The sequence below is a fragment of the Mixophyes fleayi genome, chromosome 5, assembly GCF_038048845.1.
Source record: "Mixophyes fleayi isolate aMixFle1 chromosome 5, aMixFle1.hap1, whole genome shotgun sequence".
Classification (NCBI taxonomy): domain Eukaryota; kingdom Metazoa; phylum Chordata; class Amphibia; order Anura; family Limnodynastidae; genus Mixophyes; species Mixophyes fleayi.
Window position 1 is genome coordinate 94,185,341 of NC_134406.1, and position 22,481 is coordinate 94,207,821.

A 22,481-nucleotide genomic window follows, 5' to 3' on the forward strand; every position below is an offset into this window, starting at 1 on the left:
CAATAGTGAAACAAACTCACCACTTACAAACATGTCAATAGTTATGATAAAGTGAGACCTGATTTGCAGTAATTCATTGTCCATGTAGTCTGTGATCACCAGAACAGCAGCCATTTGTATAACTACAGCTACACATTATTCACCTGCCTGACGTCCAAACTGACAGACATACAAAACACAGAACGTTATCCAACCACTAATCATATAATTACATTTAGTTCTACAAATACTGAAAGGTGACAATAACATATAGTAAACCTCACTCCTGGGAATGTCAGAGGAGAGGAGAGTGCACACACGACGCAGCGGAGCCTTTCAGTCAATACAGAATGTGCCTGTGACTTCCGCAGTGGAACGCATGTGCGTTCCACAGACAGGAAGTTCGGTATTTGCGTTCCAAATGCCGAACTTCCTGTCTGTGGAACGCACATGCGTTCCACTGCGGAAGTCAAAGACTGTACATATAGAGCTTGGTAGCGGGCGGCTGCTGCGCCCCTTTGGGCTTGCGCCCTGGGCGACGGCACCGCCCGCACCACCCTAGTTACGGCTCTGCCTGCATGTTCCCTGATGCTGAGCAACTTGATTGCCAACAGTAAGTGCATACCTTTTCAAAAGACAGAAAAAATACAGCTAAACAAAATTTGCTTTTTATTCAGAACATATTGCTCCTTCCAGTATTCTTTATTCTAGAAACCCCTACACTCAAATCAGGACAGTTTTGTGGTTTTGAAGGAGGTAACCGCTTGTAGGAACCTCCTTCTCTTGCCTACATGAAAAAAAAAAAAAAAAAAAATACTATACTACTTAGACTGCAGTCTAAGTAGCTACATGAAGAAACAGTCAGTATTTAACTTATGTGCAAAACAGAATACAAATTTGCACCCCTTGCATTGTAATATGGTTTTGTCCAGGAGACTGAAATAAGAAGTTTCTCAAGTTAAGATCCTTAATGAATCAGGCCCCTTGTGTTTGCTTTTCCTGTGTGTATTTATGTAGTGCAAAATAAAGTACAGGAGACAATTGGCATCACCTGTCAACAGGGATCCCCAATGAGATTTACTACACAGAAAAAGATGGTTCAAAGTTATGAACTGTGCAACAAAGCTGGGACAATATGACAAACATACATCAATCACAATGCAGAGGCAAACCATGCCTCACATCATGTAAACTTTGAAAGAAAAGAAGTGCAAGTGTTTTTAAGCTGCATCTACTTGTAAGTTCTATAGATATTACTAGAAATAGTGGCAAATACCATTAATCACCTTATAAAATAAATCTAATTATCTTAGCTATTTCATGAGTTCAAAATACAATACACCTTATAAAGGATGTTATAGAAAAAAACAACTACATGCAAAGTAATACATGTTTTGTAATGCTCTGCTTGTCCTATCTCTAAAGTGCTTGGTTCAAAGTCAAGTATAATACCACTGATTGTGATAGCATGGCTACTGAGGCAGCATTTTATTGCTTATATGGCTGTCAATGAAGAGTGTCCATCTTGAAGAAAGGTGTGGGATGTTATTGCAATATCCCACCAGCACCGAAATGCATCCAAACAAATATTTTATCTTTGATGCATAATGTCTGGAGAAGTTACAATTTAGTTGTTGGAGATATGTTAATAAGATGGATTAGATGACTAGGGCCTGTATGACCAAATACTACACGTTGCAGTAATCTGATCAGAGAGTATATTTATTGTGACCTAGGTAATCATATGTCTCTTTGTCTATGTTATATTTAGCTCCAAGACCACTTATTCTGCTCCTTAAATATATAAGGATCTCATTGATCAACATCATGTGCCTATCATTGGAATGCACATGACTGCATCACAGGTCCTATTACATATATATTTATTATTTTTCAGTTCACTAAAATTCACTGTAAATAGAACCATCATATTTTGTAGATTATTATTCCTGTGCTCATTCTTATTTTACAATACAAAAACTACAGTCTGACTTCAAATAAACATTGGGTTGTTTCAGACCAGACACTGACATTAAATATATGCATTTTATTAGCATTTTTAAATACTGGTAAAATGCATACAAATGGGTATGACACTAGCAACCACTGTTTACTGTTACTAGGACCAGTGTTAATTAGTGTTTGCTTTAGGTAGTGTTCCTGTTTTTGGAAAACATCTTGTTCGATCCACGTTTGGATAGAACCTAGCACAATATAGCCAACAATGACCAGCATATGAAAACACATATTGTATAGCTAGCGCGCTGCCGCAACTGTGGCGGAAAAATAATTAATTGGCTTAAAAATTAAAGCAAAAACGAGCAACATTTTCAGCACCATAATTGAATGTAATGCCTGCATAAACACAGCGTGCGAGTTAACTATGGAACCTCGCAACTAACTGAATCAGCCCTTATTTTGAGTGAGAAGAAATAATCCCATTTGCTGCACAGTCCCTTGATTCATCATCATCATCATCATCATCAACATGAGTTTATATAGCGGCAGCAAATTCCGTAGCGCTTTACAATTGGGAACAAACATTAATAAAACATACTGGGTAATACATACAGACAGAGAGGTAAGAGAACCCTGCTCGCAAGCTTACAATCTATGGGATTGGAGCCATCATCATTATCAGCTATTTAAATAGTCCCACCAATTTTGCACCGCTGTACAGAGAATACGCTCACATGAGTCCCTACCCCATTGAAGCTTACAGTCTAACTTCCCTATCACACAACCACACACAGACCGAGAGAGACTAAGGTCAATTCAATAGCAGCCAATTAACATACTAGTATGTTTTTGAAGTGTGCAGAAAAACTGAAGGACCCAGAGGAAAGTCAGGAAACCCATGCAAACATGGGAAGAGCATATAAACTCCACATGGTCAGGAATCGAACTCATGACCCCAGTGCTGAGAGGCAGAAATGCAACTACTAAGCCACTGTGCTGCTATCCGTTACACCAGTCACATGTGTGTTGTAACACAAATGTTATTACATATCGCCCTCCTTAGTCACGTGTTTCAGGATGATACTCTTCATCAGATATGCAGGACACATAGGGTCTGATGGTTAGTTGGATGCATGTTGGGTGTAATTCACGCTAAAAAAGCTGCCCAAAAAATAGTGTATTTCCTCCCACATGCCGAGTCGTTGGCATCTCAAGAGACATAAGGCTCTGCACCTGTAGCATATGCGTCACCACATACCCACATATGCATACATACAACCAGGTCATAAGCACAAGAAAAGTATTAACATTTGTTTTGTTAGCAAAGCACATTCACTAGGTGTCAGATAATACAACAGGTACAATATTCCTTCTCTCGTCCATAGAAAGTATATACTATAATATATGTACAGCCAATGTAGAAGGCATTAAATCCGCTTCAGAGGTTAATTCACAAATCAATTGATAAGAAGCAGCTAGCTAGTGCAGGGGGCAGTCATCACTAGTGTGTATTTGCACCAGCCCTTTAGTAGTTGCAAAAGATTTGGCTTCTGACAGAGACACATATGCATCTGTGCGCTAGTCTGCCTCAGCCACATGAGCATGAACACACCTTACTGTACTCGGCCTATGTTAGACCGCCCCTTCTATCCACCATTCCGACTCTCCAGATGTAGTTAGGGGGAAGTGTCAGATGCCTGCAACTCTGCAAGCACACAGGTATGTGCGCTCTCCTGTTCCACCATGGAACTTAATTTGCATAACATTGTGGTCATCTCTAATCTTTGTGCGTTTAACTATGTACATAAATCCAGTCTGCCATTTTGTGTATAAATGATGTGTGTTATACATGTAGTGTATATATGTCTCTATAAGGGTAACAAATAAATCTAAATATATATATATATATATATATATATATATATATATATATATATATATATATATATATATATAAAATTTTTACAGGTAAGGAGGACACAAGACTGCTAAACTTGGGTGTCTCAGTGCCTTCCTACGGTGACTTATTGGCCGCAGAACTCTTGCTGTCTCAACACTTGTTAGATCCCAACCTCCCCATGATTACAGTACCAATCAGTAATCAGGAGAGGGCCATCAGAGTGCCAGTATAAGAATTAGACGCACAATGCACCCAAAAGTGGAGCACTTGTCCGGTACAGAAATATTAGAATGTCATAATTGAGGTGGATCATACTGGATTAAAAAACTGACAGTGGCAAATGTTGCAAATAGAAAGCAGGATGAAGGACAGTAGATAAAGAGCAACCAAAGAGGAATATTTTAAAAGAGTAATGGAAGTTAGACCTTTAATTTGAAAACTCTAATTTTTAACAATGTACTTTAAATATTTATTAAATTATGGCTTCAACATTTACACAGACTCTTAAAAAGAAGTAAACCCTGGATTGGGATTCATGGTGCCAACACAGGCTTGTTTTCAGGAAAATAATCAACATCTATAAATACATAAGAAGTGGGAAGTATACAGAATGTGCAAATATTTAGCTGTAGCACTATAAAATGTTACATTTTGCTTGTACAACTCACGACTTCCAATCATCAAGCAAATCCATGGCCTCTAAATAAATACTACATGGAATTCTACTTTTTTTACATTGTTCTTTTGGAATATATTTAATCAATTGCTTTAAACCTTATACGAAGTACAATCATATAAATTAATGTTCTGCAAAAAATGTTGCAATCAGAATACACAGAAAAAGTAACCTCTGTATGTATATGCAGTTTGAAAGAATTTTGCACTGCTTCTATGAATGTCACACTCTCGCTGTTGTTGCTTCTTTACCCACTGCAGAAATGCAAATATTTGTATAAAATTGTAGGTATGCTAAGCTTCTGCACTCTGCTTACTTAAAACAGTAGAGGTACCCATAGGGCAAGATTTATTGACATTCCTGCCAAGCCTATTATTATTGTCACACTTGAAGTTTCCAGAATGGGAATATCTGGAGTGGACCTGTGCCTATACCTTCTTCTGTGTGCTGACCAATGAACACTCAGTGGGTTGCTCAGGTTAGGTAATGATGGTTGGGGGGATAGGTTGCACCATGACAGTGGTCTGGGTCGGAGGACTTAGTGGAAACCAGGGTGGAGGAAAGAGAGTAGGCAGAGCTCTTGTGACAGTGCAGAATTCCTGCATGGTGCCATAATAGTCCAGTCCTGAGGCTTCGAAACACAGGTGTGAGAGAATGAAGGAGAAGACATATATATTGCAGACAGGAATCCCATGATATCTCTCTATATGTTGGACTCCATTCTGACCATGACCTTCCGAGTAAGGTAACCTGCTCATTGTGACCCAGAAACTCTGCAGTGACAAGATCCCCAGTGACTTCATGCAATATTCCAGAGTAAAACCATAAACCATGCCTGAACGTGTGTAAACCATACATGCATTGTCACACTTTTTTTTTCACTTGGCTCCTATATTTTCTCAAGTCTCCGCATATATACCAAAACATATCTTGATGTTTGTGGCCCTTCGGTCCTGTCTCATTTGAGGACCGCCGCCCACAAGTACAGAACCTTTGGGAACCTATGCTATAAGTGTTCCCCATTGAAACATCTACATTTAGTGCGCATGACTAGTTATAAAAGAATGCCGGACATATCAATCTCAGGAACGGGCATTGTGGCATACACTTTACATATCTTTATGATATATGCAATATTTTAACAAGTTGATGGAAATACATAAATTAACTATGTGCATTTAATACAGCTAGCCTTTACTGTAGTGTTTTGTAATGATTTACATTATTTACTCTGATTGTACAGTAAGCTCAGTGGACAAATCATCTGGATGAAAGACGACAATTATATCATATATGTAAAGTGAGAATGCTACTATTTTGTTCAGGAAGAGGAGATCTACCAATCATAATACATAAAACATGCAAAAAGACCACAGCGCTTAAAATACACACAGACAATTAATGGTCATTGTACATTACGAAATGTGTATGCATTTCATTCAAACGTCCTGACAAAAAGTCAATTCGATGAAACTGGACTAAACTTTGTTAGCAACCGGTTTTATTAAGTTTTGAATGGGTGTGTATGTTTAAAGCCACATAAATATCAGGTTCACTGTTCCTTTAATGCTTGTAGAACATTGCAAATTTTGTTAGGTTAATGGGACTCTAAGCCTTACATTAGTGAAGTCATGTGTCTCATTCATCAAAAAAAAAAAAAAAAGTAAAGTATATATTACAACACACACAAAAAGAATTCAGTCCTTTTTATAGTGAATTACAAAAGGCAGAAAGTGCAGCTGTGTCCTGTTATCTGTAGTCTGCCGACTCTTTAATCTATTCTTCAATATAAAACCCATAATTCTTTATATTTCACCAGTGCTGTGCCCAGAGCAGCAATTATACTCCTGTCATTTGCCACACAATGTGACAATCTGATGCTCAGAAAATACACGCCACACCCTATACTTTTTCTTTAAGCTTAGCCAAAAGTGATCCCATTGTGCACTTAAACAGGCAGCTTAAAGAAAGAAGAGTTGAATAAACAGGGCATAGAATGTTCAGGAAATCCTGTTGTATGTTGAGTAGATAAGCACCACGCTACATGTAGGTGCCCTGCATTGTCTGGAATTAAGTTATAGGAAACACAAGAAAAATTGACCCATTCAGGAAACATGTGTTTCCTAACCTGTGTTTTAATTTCCTGCTCTTTCTCTACTCCAAGACAAATTAGATGCCTAAAACAGGCATATGGTTATGTCACACAGTATATATGCCATTTTTCTTTCACTCTTAATACTTAAACTTTAGCAGTACTCATCTGAAAACAGTCAGCAAAAGAAACATAGCAAACAGCACAACAACCTGTGTAAAGAACAGAAAAGTTGCATCCTGCAGAAACATTAAAATGTTTAGCGCTTGATAACTTAACCATAAACCTTTACCTTAACACTTATGCAATGTACTAATAGACACCACACCAACTTGTTGGCAAATTAACTTTGTTTATTAAATTAACCTTGCACTGATATGTGGAGGGAGAACACTGTACTCATCCTTGGCTAGTGATCAAAACTAATCAGGATGTCCCATCATGAGTCACCCATCCTACGAACATCCATATTTATTCACCATTTTACCCAAGCATATTATTGTAGTGTATCCTTAAACTAGGTTAATTATTCCCAGGCATTCTGGAACCCGAACCCTTCTGGGCTAATCATAATGCACCGCAAGCGAGACTTAAGGGGCTGCACTTGTCTAGATTCTATGCCGACTCTTTAACGTGAACAGGTTCCAAACACCTCACTACCATCATTGTGCGCTTTACCAACCTCAATTATCGTGTGTACGGTGTTCTCTTGCCAAACCAAAAAGCTGCACCAGCCTCAGGACTCCAGTCCTGGCAACGATCCCACGTAACAATCGGTTCCGCATCCCTCAGAGAGGCTAGGCCAGCATACCTCTACCACATCACGGCCCGCGCACCATGTGGCCCACCATACCTCCGGGGCACACCCACACCATACCTGACCTGCACACTATACCTCCGGGGCTATACCAGCACACCCATACCATACTTGGCCCACGCACCAAATGGCACACCATAACTCCGGGGATAGACCAGCACAGCTGTACCAGTTACCACAACTTGTGCATCTCCAATCACACAGCCTCGGGTCAGTACCATACCCCGGGCAACGAGAACACCGGATCCAGCAGTCAGGAATTGGGGGGAGGGATACTTATCTGGATCCCAAGAGAACTGTACAACTACTCCATGTGCTTATATAATCTGTCCCCTTGATCTTGCCCCTTCTATGACCTGTACATAGACATCACCCCTCCTTGCTTTGTTAACCCTTAGTGAAGACAAATAGCTATGTACACAGGCCTCAGCTTTTAATGTCCCTTGGGTTTAATCCTTCCCTCAGTTCTACCACCTTTCAGACTCACAAACACTGCAAAGTGGACCAAGCTGCAATGCCTGCTGTATGGTAAGTGCAGCATTCATACTCTACAGTGAGCGAGTTTACCTAGAGATCCATTATTGAGCTAGCTGTATCCACCATACAGTGGCAATTTTTTTTTAATAATAAAATATCTGTTGGGCCTGCCTCCAGCTACTGGCATGGTTTGTCAGGAAAGTCTGTCTGATCAAGATCTGAAATTATTATTTAATAAAATGGTAAATCTGGGGGTAAATGTATCAAGCTAAGTTTTCCAGCAGGTTTGAAAAGTGGAGATGTTGCCTACAGCAACCAATCAGATTATAGCTATCATATTGTAGAATGTACTAAATAAATTTCACAACCAGCAAAGGAAGGGGTTCTTTACAGTAAGGGCAGTCAAGATATGGAATTCATTGCCAGGGAAGGTTGTGATGACAGATTCAATAGATATGTTTAAGAAAGGGTTAGACAAATTTTTAGCGGAAAGGTGTATCCAGGGATATGACCGTTAATTTAAAATGAAGGATAGTAGTGGATATAGGGTAAAAATAGGACTGCAATATTGAGTCTGGGGGGATTTTCACAATTGAAACAGATTGGCGGTTGCTTACTCTGGATTAATTTCAAATATAAGTGCAGGATCGCAGGAGATCCAAAATAGGTTGAACTTGATGGACTGGTGTCTTTTTTCAACCTCATCAACTATGTTACTATGTTAAATGATAGCTAGAATCTGATTGGTTTTTCAAACCCGCTGGAAAACGCTCAGCTTGATACATTTACCCTTTGGTGTCTTATTGACCAGAACAAATTAAATGGCGGTACATGGGAAATTGGCTCAAAATGTATCTGGGGAGGACCACTATATAAAACAGAGATGTGCATGTGAACATTCTTAAATATAGTTATGAGTCACCTCCGTTCCTTCTCTACCTTGCCACACAAGTATGAGCCTTCTTTAGGCCATCGCATGGTGCCAAACTGCTATTTGCAGGCTAACAGAATCAGAGTCCAATTTGCTCTCATCTAACTGGCTACATTGAATGGGATCTAGCCTATAAGCACTCGGGCCTGTCAGCTACGTCTCTTCAAACGTCACACAGACCTGTTAGTCCATTATTTGTATGGAACGGGCAGAGCAATAGAGGTCATATTCAGACTGCATTTACCAGCATGTCAGATAATAATTTGATCTGATTATTACTGAGCGTGGGGGTTGTTTTGTGACTACACATGTTGCGATAATGGCGTAATTGCCCAATATCACTGAAGATATCACAGTAAGTGGTCTGAACTAGTTGCTGCTTGTTTCACTTGCTCAAATGAATTTCCTTTAATGATCCCACTTGAACCAATGTACCAGATGCATATTTGATTTCAATATATGTTAAAGCTTGTCTGCTAGTATTTTCACTTTTTTTTTTTTTTTTTTAAATTTGCTGCAAAACAACAGCTATTAAAAATAGTAAACTGTGTGTTATAAATAAACATCTGACCGTATCATTCATTTTGGTTTCCAACAGTGAAATGCCAAAATCCCACTGCTCATTAATAAGTTGTGTCAAGGCAGACTGCCTCTAGGGAATAACGATTAAAACAGTAATTTGTCAGTTACTCAGCTTTAATAAGTTATTTAACTCAAAACAGAAAGTTTATCAGTCATATGATCATCATTCTCTATTAATAAAATATTTCACAAACTGAACAGGCCAAACGTCAACATGTCACTAGTATAAAAAGGCATAAAGTATAATTAAATTGGATTGGAATGTAAACAAGTTTACTTCCTCACCTTCAAAAGAAACAAGAAATACTTTTGTTGCACAACAAGTTACAAAAATCCCCCACTCTGTCAACTTGTAATTATATTCAGTTCCTGTATTTTATCATTTCCACACACACTGGAAAATAGACACTTGGAAATCTACTGTTTGCAAGTTATTGAGGTTCATTATTTGTTTAACAATTTATTTGTAGAGTGCCTACATATAATGCAGCACTTTACAGAGTATGGGGTCTATTTACTAATAGTGGTCATTGAATTGAGATAGGCAACATTATGCCGCGATACATAATGTTGTATCGCAGATATTTACCAACACTTCGATAGAAGATGGGGCTTTGCATTGCTCCTTAGACAGAAAACCGATGGTTCTATACGATGGTTATTTGTTCCTGTAGATCTTCTGCGCATGCGCCGGTAAAACATCCGGTATGTGCAATTCATGTATGCAAAAGGCTCCGAGGCTAGATGCCGGGTGCCTAACACCATCCTGAAATAGCGTTAACATTTAGTTGCGAAAAGCCCATATTAATAAATTGGGTCTGCGATTAGCATAGTTAAATGGGTTATGGGGGGAGAAATCTGATTCTCCTGTGTTGATCCCTTTGTAAATAAGGAGATGAGATGCAATGGACATTTTTCTGAGAAAACAGCTGTTTTTTCCCTGTTTGTATGACTCATCACATCTTTGTAAATAGACCCTCATATTTTAATCATTCAAATCAATCCCTGCCCAATGGAGCGTACAAATTATATTCCCTAACACACAGGGACACACAAACTAGAGCCAAAAGCCAATTATATTACCAACTATTCTACTAGTATGTCAGAGGTACAAATTAAGTAGCAATAACGGGCAAAATATGTCCTATACGTAGAAGACAGCACACAAATGTTGCCCCTGAGTGTCGGAATTTATCTTCTGACCTGATGAAAATTCCATATGATCAGATATTGGGCCACACTCAGCAATTTCGGAGAAACAAATTTAGTCTAAAAAGAAAAAGAAAAAAAAATGTCCCAAAAAAATTGCCATACGTGTGATCTCATGCTAGACAAAAGTATACTTGCTCTAAAATAAAATATAAAATTTAAGTATTCATGGAATGCATTAAATTAGATGTAATATTTATTGAAAGTTGTCAGAGCAAAACACAAGATTTGATTTTTTTCACTCTCTTCAACTCAAAGTCATCATTACTATATCACAGTCAGAATATGTACATATAAAACTAACTTAAATGGACTAAAATATAATTGGTTCTCTTAATTATTTGAAGATATAAGTTCAGGTTACATAATATCCCAATACCATTTCAATTTTACTGTAAAGCAATTATGTCAATGTACTGACTGATTACTAAGAGAGGATCAACAACTACTGAAAAAACTACAAATGAAGACAGCAGCCATGTGACTTCTCAGCATCAGCACTAGAAATGCCCCATGGTGAATAAGTAAACATACCAGCAGTACCAAATGTTGGTGCGTGAACAAGATCTCGTTAGCACATGTCCACACTTCCCTGCTAGAAGTCACATCCTCTTTTTTTCTCTGGCAATGCTGATTACTGTTGTCTACACTGATGAGATGTCTCACAGTGGCCCTGCTTCCAGATTCTATCCTATACAGTAGACTGGTTAACATGTCGTATATAAAAGAGATAAACGTATAAATTACAAGTTATTTATCCAATGTCTCACTTGTTTTCACGAGTTTGTCAGCGCTCATTATGGAATGTTAAAATTTAGTAGGTACGTTGTTACTCCACTAATTAAATGTTACAAGAATACACTTCTCTTCACTCACAACTTTCTACCCTATGAGGGTTTCACAGCCAGTTCATTAAATTTCCCTAACAGGCCAAGTTGTAAGGATTTCCCTGTGCAAGAACATGGCATACTTTTGAAATCCAGCCGGATAGGTGTACAATGGATATGTGCTAACAATGCAGTTCACTAGAAACACATTGCTTTTGGGGTTGCCCCCCTTTTGGTTGTCACTTGAATAATCCAATTTTATGGTCCCATCTGCTTCTCAGCTCATTGTTTAGGTTTCAGTGTAGCTAAGATATGAAGCTTGTAGCAGGTGCAGAATCAGCCCATAACGCTACAAGATAAACACACTTATCTCCTATAAGCTCTAGTCTCTGCCAGCCACAAAGCATCTTCACTTGGAAATGCACGACTCACATGGTTTTGTGTGGTAGCTGCTCACTACCAAATAAATTAATATTAATGTTTGCTACATGGTCTACATTTGGATTTGTCTTAATGTATTCAGGACACTTCTGATGCAAATGTACCTATTCCTGGCAACAGAGATTACACTGGGCTCAGAATTTGTATTATTATTATTTATACGGCATCACAAAGTTCTGCAGTGCTGAAGGAGGACCAGAGAAACAACGGGCAAAATACAAGATGTTCAGGAAGCATAAATGCAAAAATGGTACAAAGTTAAGCATAAAATCAGTCTCGCTGCGATAACAATGGATTGAAGTGGGGAGAGACGGGTGAACTAACAGGAGTTAAGGGGGAGATAATAATAAGTGTATGAGGTAGCATCAGGTGTGAAAAAGGTTCTTATCCTGGTTATGTCTTATGGTTATGTCTTGAAGGCAGAAGCGACATTCTTTTAACACACTGGTAAGAAGGAATTCCAAAAACAAGTATAAAACGGCCTTCAGATTTAGACATTGCACAACGTAGTCTGCTTTATTTATGCAGGACACGCAGGAGATTTGTCCTTCCATTCTGTGTCCATTAGCCCTAAACAAAACATTGCTAACTACAGAAAAAAATTAAAATCAATGCCATCTGAAAATAACTGGAAAAAGCTGGCCATGGTAAACAGACTTGTCATACGGAACAGAAAAGCAAAACACTGACTCATCTTTATTATGGGTAGGAGAATGTAGGTATTGGGAATATATGTGTAGTATTTAGTCAGCGGAAGAATCAACACCGTACGCGACAATGATTATAAATACGAGCAGCACAGTGGCCTAGTGGTTAGCACTTCTGCCTCAAAGCACTGGGGTCATGAGTTCGATTCCCGACCATGGCCTTATCTGTGTGGAGTTTGTATGTTCTCTCTGTGTTTGCGTGGGTTTCCTCCGGGTGCTCCGGTTTCCTCCCACACTCCAAAAACATACTGGTAGGTTAATTGGCTGTAATCAAAATTGACACTAGTGTGTGTGTGTGTGTGTGTGTGTGTGTAGGGAATTTAGACTGTAAGCTCCAATGGGGCAGGGCCTGATGTGAATGGGTTCTCTGTACAGCGCTGTGGAATTAGTGGCTCTATATAAATAAATGATGATGATGATGCCTTGCAATCTTCTGAAATTATATAATGTAATTATAGTGTGTAGAATACAGATGAATGATCCTCTTGTGGCCATAAAAATTGTCCCTTCACAAGCAATCTTCATGTACACGGAGGTCATAAAAGGTTGGCAACTATCCCCCCCCCCCTCTAATTGGTGTTTAATAGAAGAAAGTCTATATTATAATTATTGAAGCCAGACATCAGCAGGTTTTGAAGTAGTGGAGACAGGGACACATAGGTCTTGTGGGTATATTTACACATTATGCAGCCCCTCTACTTCAATTATATGGAGTGAATCATAGTAGCTATTCTGGCCTAACACACAGTGACAGGAGAACAGATATAATAAATTGGCCTGATATTGAAAAAAATGTGCCCCCAAAATAATGCGTCCAATTTGGCCACCCATGCATGTAGCAAAACTCATTAAAAGGCATCACATACTAACACCATGGGGTCAAACATACCAGGAGGCCCCCAACGATGGTTACCCGCATGTGAATGCATTTACAGGCTGGGGACTTTGATAAATAGGGGCTTATCTCCCTATGATGGGATTGTAACAGGAAAAATGTGAGAAAACTCCGTTAGAAAAACTAATTTAATAAATGCAAGCAAAAAAAATACTAGTTATGACAGAGATATATATTGGAGTCCTATACTGACATCACAAACGGCGTTCGGTATAAAACAAAAATCTCTTACACCCAACCCATGAATTTATGTGCCCAGGAATTATTCTTCATTATTATCTTTTAGTCTGTTTTATTTGTGATTTGGAGGAGAGTGTGGAGAGCGCACGTTTTAATTTTTGTCATTAGGAGACACAAAGCTTGTCTTAAATGTACCAGCGCCTCACCATAACATGTCCTTTGTAACCATTACTAAAGCCACAAGAACAAGAGATTTTATAAGTTTTTTTCTATTAAAATATCTGTAATGTCATAATAGAAACATATGTAAAATGTATGTCAATTTATGTGCCAATATAGCACATAAACATTGTCCTGTAGTTTATTAAAACAAAATACTTCAATAAGTCACTCAAATAGCATGGTCAAGGACAGTTTTCACATATAAGGATACCAGCTGCTATATGATCCACGTGCTAAAAGAATACAATAACATGACAAAGTAATAGTGCCGAAGGAACTACAAACAGCGAATCATATCCAAAGGTAGATTAAAGAAGTAGAACAACTTGCTGATTGTGAGCACTTCCCCATACATAGGGCATCTGTCTGCCCTATTGTTCCTTCAGCGCCTTTACTAGGTTAGCTTCCTGTGTAACGTCTCACAGTTAAGCAATAGAAAGTTTGTCCTAGAAACTTGTAGTAGATAAAAGCAGTACCAACATAGGGTAACTAGATGTATCCATCTCATTATAGTCATAGCTGCAAACCTACTTTATTGCCTGTAGCTATTCCAATACAATCATTTGTTTATAGTCTCACTAAGTATTCACAGTATGTAGGTGTCATAACCTCATTTGTTTATTGGAATTCTGTATACAGTTTGCCATCATTTCAACAAAGAGAGAAAGTTCTCTTTTACGTTTATGTATTATCCATACATATGCTGATGATTATTCTCATAAATGTGTGTAATGGGTATAAACTGACAGAGTATTACTAATCTACGTATCCAACCTTAAAGACACCTTGTTAGGTCCATGGTTTAAATAGCTATTGTACACCTTATTTAAAGAATGTAAATCTACCAAAAAAAAACAAAAAAAACTGTACTAGTCATTAGCAACCAGTCATATTAATGTCAGTGCTGGGTACAGATAGAGCACATCTGTTTTGGGCATGTGACACGATCAAGCACCTGATGACAGCACTAAACCAGTCGCACTAAACCAGCCCCAATGCCACAGAATTATAATGGGTAAGAGGTGTTATTAAGGCATTATTCTGCACGATTTAGGGTAGCTGGTGCACACTTTTTGTCTAACAGAAACGTTCTCCATTTGCACATAAAACTCACGTAGTGCTCAGAACTCACATCATTTCTCACCTACTAAATACACTACATTAATACAAGATCAAGTGGTCCTCTTGATGCACTGATGCAGATGTGCCTCCAACTCAATGGGATCTTTCAGGGAAGACATAAGGATTTATACAAGAGGTCACAGCTAGGCAGGGGAACAGAGGTTTGCAAGTAATTGTTACATCAGCAATAAGGCACGCTAATTAAAAAGATCACAGAAATAAATAATGCTCAATTTTTAAGAAGAAAGGGGAAGGGATAGACGCCTAATAATGTAGTACGGTTACAAACACAATTTTTTTGCCTCCAAGTAATATTCCTATATGCGCACCAAATATATATAGGAGCATGCTCACATCTGCAGATCTATTGTGCAGGTCCAATCTAGTGTGCTTCTTAGACGTATGGAGTCATCTCATGAATCAGAAAAAACAAGAAGAAAATCGCATATAGTGTAATATTATAATATGATATAACCAATGTGGATCCCACCACCACACTGCACACTCCACTTATGATTAAGCGTACCAGAAGTGTAAAAAGTCAGGCTTATCTGTGTCTATTATTGCTTGTTCTTCATTAGTGTCCTTCTGTCTCCATGTGCACCACACCACTGCCTCTGTCTTTCATCACAGAGCAAGTACTGCCAAACATGGATCTATACCTAATGTTCAATTTTCCTTTGGTTGAACTTATTTCACAGATATATTATTAGATTAGCTCTATACGGATATTAGTCAGATGCTATATAGATGATAACCGTTTGCTTACCAAATACAAACATTTATATTTAACTAACTATAACAATATTTGCAAGTTAGAAACACCAGTACATTTTCTACAGCACGTGTACTTAACAACTTCCAGACTCTGCCACATACACACTGAACTCCTTCAATCACTTTCAATCTTGCCTCCATTTAACCAGCTATAATTAGTCAATATTACATTTTCATAAGCAGGAATATCAAGCACTTTGTGATAAAGCACATACGGATATAAAATTATGTCTGACAAACAGTCACTGTACACAGTGGGACGCTAAAGAATTTGACAAACATTCTATTTAGCTAAAGCACACTGGGTCTTTAATCTACACACTAGCAATCTTGCCCTAGGTATTGATTTTAAACTCTTGTCCTGTATGTTTATGTAGATGTGTCTTTCCTACTGTCAGTGTATGCGGTAAGTAAGCAATTGTGTGTGTCTGTGTGCCTGTAAATATATATTTATGTATACACAAAGCACATGTATCATATCTAACAAATGCCCCTCTTTTCAGGAATAGTCCAAGAAATTTCTGTTCCTAGAAATTTTTGACCAATTATTCTGTAAAAGTCTCACTACCTATTCTCATTTCCTGTGCTTCATAGCTTTAAATGGTTTGACAAAGGGTATTTGATACAGAAATACTAATTAACATGTTCAGCAAGCATGTCATGATAGGCATTATAGTGCACCAGAGCTTACCTAGGAAGTACTGCATGGGAATAGTTTAGATGCACCTGCCCCAGCAGCAAAGTATTGTACATAGAAATTACACTGAAATGTGGACATATAAGGCGAATGCCTGTACACATGGACGGAGGTCTTTCTATGTAGGTGCAAGTGCCTATATATTCAGTTTACATGTGTGTGCATTACTGTGAATTCAAGCCCTCTCTTGCTGCTTCTTTTATGTTCACTAAGGCTCCCATTTGTCTGTTTTCTCAGAACAGTTTCAGCTTTGTTCCTTATTTTAGTTCTTTTTTTTGTTTTCTTTCGTTTGTTTTTTTACATTTAAATCTTAACATCACTTTTTCTGCCAACATGCAGACTCCTGATGCACCCAAAGTATAAATGGCTAAAGGCACATAGCCATTTAACTTGTTTGGGGACTAAACAAAAGAAAGTGATATATATTTTACTGCCTGAACATACTTTAGGTCGAGTGGGTGTCCAGATTTCTCTCTTAAAAATTATTGGAGTTATTGGGGGGGAATTCAATTAGACTGCGTTATTCTAGGAACAATGCAGCCCGCACAGTATTACCGTTACTACGGTAATTAACGCAGATTTTTTTATCGCGGCTCAATGGGCTGCGAGCAAAAATCAGCGTTAAAATTACCGTAGTAACGGTAATAGCGCGCAGGCCATCTTATTCTCCCAAATAACACGGCCAATTGAATCGGGCCCATTGTCTTCACTCATCTAGCCCTGTGGTATTAATCAGACTTTTAGTACTCAGGTACCTCTAAGGTAGGACAGCAACTGGGGATCAAACTATAAGTAAGAAAGTACGTAAATCAGGGCTTAAACAAGTGGTCTCTCCATTCAGAATAGGAAATCCAACTATGTTACTGGATCTCTGAATCCTTACTGTGCAGTCTTTTCATGACTTCCACTGAATTGTTCTTAGTCCTGCTGTAGCCAGTTCACAGAATTCCCCTACCCTGATTGTTTCCATGATCCGGGTGGATAAACGATCCAACAACTTCAAATTGGGTATATTGTATAAACAAAACTGTAATTAAACCACTGTACCTAAACATTTTTTGTATGGAAGAAAAACAAGTTAAAATAAAAAAAAAAAAAAAAAAAAAACACGTTACACCATAAACCATCTTTTTACCCTAAACACCTTTGAAAGCGGCTGCTTGAATTAGAAAGAAAACATTTGTTAATTGAATTGGAGAAAACAGTGCTTTTGGCACTATCATAAGTAATTCAATCAATTAGTGGAATATTCACTCATCTTTATTCAAGAACCAGATGTCATTTATCATTACTGAACCGCAATATGTCCAGGCAGTTGTGGCGTTTTTGACTAGTGTCACACAGCGCTCCAAAATAATATTGACTGTGTAGAGCTGGAATATGTGATCCACACAGATTATAATTGGATAATGCTAATGCTATATTTCCCTGGCTACCAATGCTGCCATTTTGTAGCTGTCTGTGGAATTACCCTTAGTTTTCATTGTTAGAGTGCCAATTAGATTTACACACTAATCCAACACAAGAAATGTATGACGGTCTACTGGCAGTACATTGCAATAGAGGGGTTAGGGTTAAACCCTCCATAACAATGATAAAACCCCGTCAGTATCACGGATTTACTCAACATAGCAATTTTAAATGCTAAGCGGTTACCTGGTAACGGTCGTGATGGACTGATCCCATGAAATGTCAATGTATTTTAAAACCTAGCTGTGCATTCATTAAGGAAAATGCATTTTTTGACATTTCATTCAAAATGAAGCATACGAGTTATTACTACTTGATCTATATTTAATGTTTCAAACAATGCTGTAAAAAAAAAAAATCTAAATGTCTGCAATTAGGAGGATAATTAACCTCTGTTCATTTAACTTGATTCAATCAGTCACACAAGACCCTCCAAGGGCAGCATTTATGATCATGTTGAGCTATTGCATTATTCCTCCCACTTCATACAGGTTTAAATGAATATACACTGTGCTAGTTAAACAGTGTCTCTCTAGCTGTTGCGGCGCCAGCGCGTCATGCTGGGATTTGTAGTTTAAACAGCAGAGAGCCACTATTTGCATGAACCAACTTTAACTAAATTGTTTAACAATATAAGTGACATTTTTACAAGATTGCATACAAGGTTTCAAATTCTTTCACTCGAAAAATCTTTTCCATAGGATATTTAAGCAAGATGTTGTGTTCTGCGTCACGTAATCTAAATTAAATGACAAATGTAGGCATACAATTTATATTTTAAATTCACTGTTTATCTATTTAAATGTGTTGAATTCAAACATCGTATATACAAGCACTAATGCTGTCATTTTAGAGAAAGGAATGTCCGCTTACTGTTCTCGCATCATTTTACAGACAGAAAATGACATTAAATCAGTGCTACAACTGTTTGGAATTTGAAGGCCAACCCCTTTCATTGTAATAAACATTAGTAGAAAAGCCACTATAATGCCAGCTTCAGCATGGTCAGTTGCTACTCAAAAATAAGTGAACTACAACTGAAGTATATATACGCAGAGTAATGATAAGTGGAAACTAAATGGGAATTTTTCTTTTATAAGTCAAGGATTTGAAAGAACATGATTATATTACATCTACTAAAGGTCTCAGAAACCATGAGACTCTTCTACACACAGAGTTCTTCTATTTTACATACCACAAACCAGACCAAGAACGTAAAAGGTAAATACAGATTTCACTGGTTCTTTACATGGGTTTTTAAAATTATTTTCCTCTTCAGAGAATCAGATTTTAAATATGCTTATATATTGGCAATGGAATGCAGATAGCAGTTACTCTTGGCTGCACTTTAGAACAGATCTGTTCCCTAAATCACACATAATCATCACCCCACAAATGTAAAACATAAAAATGTGTGAAGGCAGTGGGAGATTACATGGTGGTGCCAAGGTGTGAATACAATCTCATTTCAGCTGCTGGACCCACTGATTTTAACTATCATTATTCTTGCAATCTCTATTCCTCGCTTAGTGATCTCTGCTGCCCCCTTGGTGGCAACCTCTGCTGGGGATCATGGGGAATGTGTATCCTGGCAAAGCCTGGCACTAAAGAAAAGCAACAAACACGCAGGTACTCCAAGCTATCACATGAACATAATAGGAGTGACAGTGTAGCACGAAAGAAAAAGTCTTCTCTAGTACCAACAGAGTAAGGAGGCACAGTTAAGATAAATAGTGAAGGACAGCTATGATTGACAGCATCTGACTTATAAGATTTCTACAGGGACTGATTCATGATTTCAGCTTTCTACCTTACCAGAACCTCTAGCTGCACAGAAATGTCACTGGCCAATGCTGCTTTAATATTGGTGGCTGATAATGCTGCTACCTTTAAGTATCAAGTGTTCCAAACACATCTGTTTTATGTCATTGTATGTCAATTGTTTGTGCCATGAACCCCTTAATGTACAATGATGGGTGTAATAGATCAGTGCTTTATAAATAAAATAGTAATCAGAAAATTGCAGGAACAGTTGTTAACTAATAGATAAGTCCAGCTCCTAATCAATAATATTAGAGAGGTGGTAATTGGTGGTTGGCAATGTCTGTTGTATATTAAACATAGGAAAATATGGTTATCTCCTGGCTGGAACATAGTAGAATGAACCATTGTATTTTGTGTGTGACTTATACCCAGGGCCGGATTAAGGGAATGGAGGCCCCTGGGCTAAGGGGCCCTCCATTCCCCGCGAGGCCCCCAATGTGAGCCGTCCGCCGCCCCCCACCCCCAGCGAGGACCCCCCCAAGCACTTACCTGTCAGTGCAGTCCTCCGTCCCGGCGCGCTGTAAGCTCCTTACTGAGGAGATCTCGCGAGAGTTCATGAACTCTCGCGAGATATCCTCAGTAAGCAGACTACAGCGCGCCGGGACGGAGGACTGCACTGAAAGTACTCAGCAGCATCGATCGGGCCGGGGGCGCCCCCGCCCCCGACCGATCAATAATGCTGCTGAGGAGTTTGAAGGGCACCCTGGATGCCCGAGGCCCCTGGGCTATAGCCCAGTTAGACCTCGGGTTAATCCGGCCCTGCTTATACCCCATTCATACTGCACCAAAATCCCGGGTTTTTGCCGGGGCGAGCTCAAACGACCCGGGTCTTGGTGCAGTATGAAAAAACAAGTCAAAAATCCCGGGTCTAAAAACCCGAGTCTTCAACCCGGGATTTATCGAGGGGTAATTCCCGGGTCGGACCTGGGTTGCCTGCACTATGAATAGTGCAACCCGGGTTTTTCAACCCGGGTTGCACAGAAAACAAGCTGATTGGCCATGATGAAAAGTAATGTGGTAAACAATCACCACCCACTTTTGCATCATCTTTATGCGTCAAAAAACCAGTCACCTTTCAATGACATCACCATTTTTCAGCCAATGAAAACTGCTCTGGTGATGACTCCCACAAATTGCCAGGGCACAGACTTGTGCAGTATGAATGGGGTCAACCCGGGAAATTCCCGGGTCCGAGGTGTAGTATGAATGGTGTTTCTGAGCTGGGACGCTCCGAGCCCTGGCAAAAACCCGGCTTGAAAAACCCGGGATATTGCCGGGGCGGCAGTATGAAAGCGGTATAATTTATGCTCATCAACATCATAAAATTTGCAAACATATATATGTTAACATATGAACATTTGCAGAGATTGCTTCCGCACCTTCCCACGTTACATTATATTGTTGCTTCCATCATTTGATATGATAACATGTGCAATTCCCAAAACAGTAATTTAACGGCATAAGCATGAAATAGCAAACTTGTCAGTGCACTCTTGCCAAGATTTCCACATTGGGTCCTCCAATTTCATCAGTGGTCAAAAGGACAAGGATCTCAGCTGCGGGTCCCTACTATTTATGTATGGGGATAAGTACATGATTTGTAAAATAATTTAGAAATACTGAAAAAGTCTTAATGACCTAGTAGGACGGATTTTTTTTTTTCAATAGAAACTGCTATACTGTAGCAGGGTGTCAAAATACTTATTTTAATTGAAGTTGTTCAAATATATATAAAACTGTTAAAAGAACAACAGTTAATATTTGCCATGAAAGTGGAGCAGAGGGGAGAATGAGAAACAAAAATAAAAAGTGTACAACAGTACTCATAACCATTGCAGAATTTATCTTGACTGTATTGTTCGGGTATTTCTATGAATGCAATAAATATAACAAAAATGTTGCTTGTTTAACTTTAGATATCTTTTTGATCCTGTTGTGTTCTTCTCTAAATAGCAGATGTTGTTTTTGTTAACACTTGTAAGAGATGTACTTGTGTGTTACATCCATGAGGCACAGAGATACAAGGGTAAGGACAAGTCACATATTGATCAGAGTGCCTTGTAAGAATATGTCATACGTCACCTCCATATTCATTCTCTTAAAGGGATTGATAATGTGTTAATATAAAACTTTCCCAAGTTTCAAAGAATGTTTGGGTTTGCTGCTCTTTTTTGAAGAGGTGTCCCACAGTCAGGGTCGTCTTTCCCATTGGGCACACTGGGGATCTGCCCGGGGGTGCTTCAGGCAAGGGGGCCCCATAGGCAGGGCTGTGAAGAAGAAAAAAACAAAAAAAACAAAAAAAAAACGTACCTATTTGTGGTCATGTGGTGGCGAGCTGGCTCCCTCCCTTGTCCCCTCCTGCATGCTGCGCTCACACCGAGTGTCGGGCATGATGTCATAAAGCTAGACATTTTCAGTGAGGAGCAGCATGGAGGAGTCACAACGCAACTGAGAAGCAAACAAGGAAGAAAGAAAACAGAAAAGAAGAAAAAAAAAAAAGAAGAGAAGAAGTCGATAGAAAGGTAAGTAAAGGGGGACAGATAGAAGAGTAGTAGAGCACAGTATCTGAAACAGGGGCGGAGGGGGGGGGGGGCAGAAGCATGTTGAAGGGGGACAAACAAGCATAATGGAGGGCAGTGTGTGGGAAATAGGGGAGACATGAAGGGGGACAGAAGCAGCTGATGTGGATGTAAGAGG

General features: G+C 38.8%; 1 protein-coding gene across 2 annotated transcripts in view; it reads right to left on the bottom strand.

Moving 5' to 3' along the window:
* Nucleotides 1-22,481, bottom strand: part of ELMO1 (engulfment and cell motility 1) — a 292,489-nt gene that overhangs the window by 263,596 nt on the left and 6,412 nt on the right. The gene's annotated exons all lie outside the window — the stretch shown is intronic.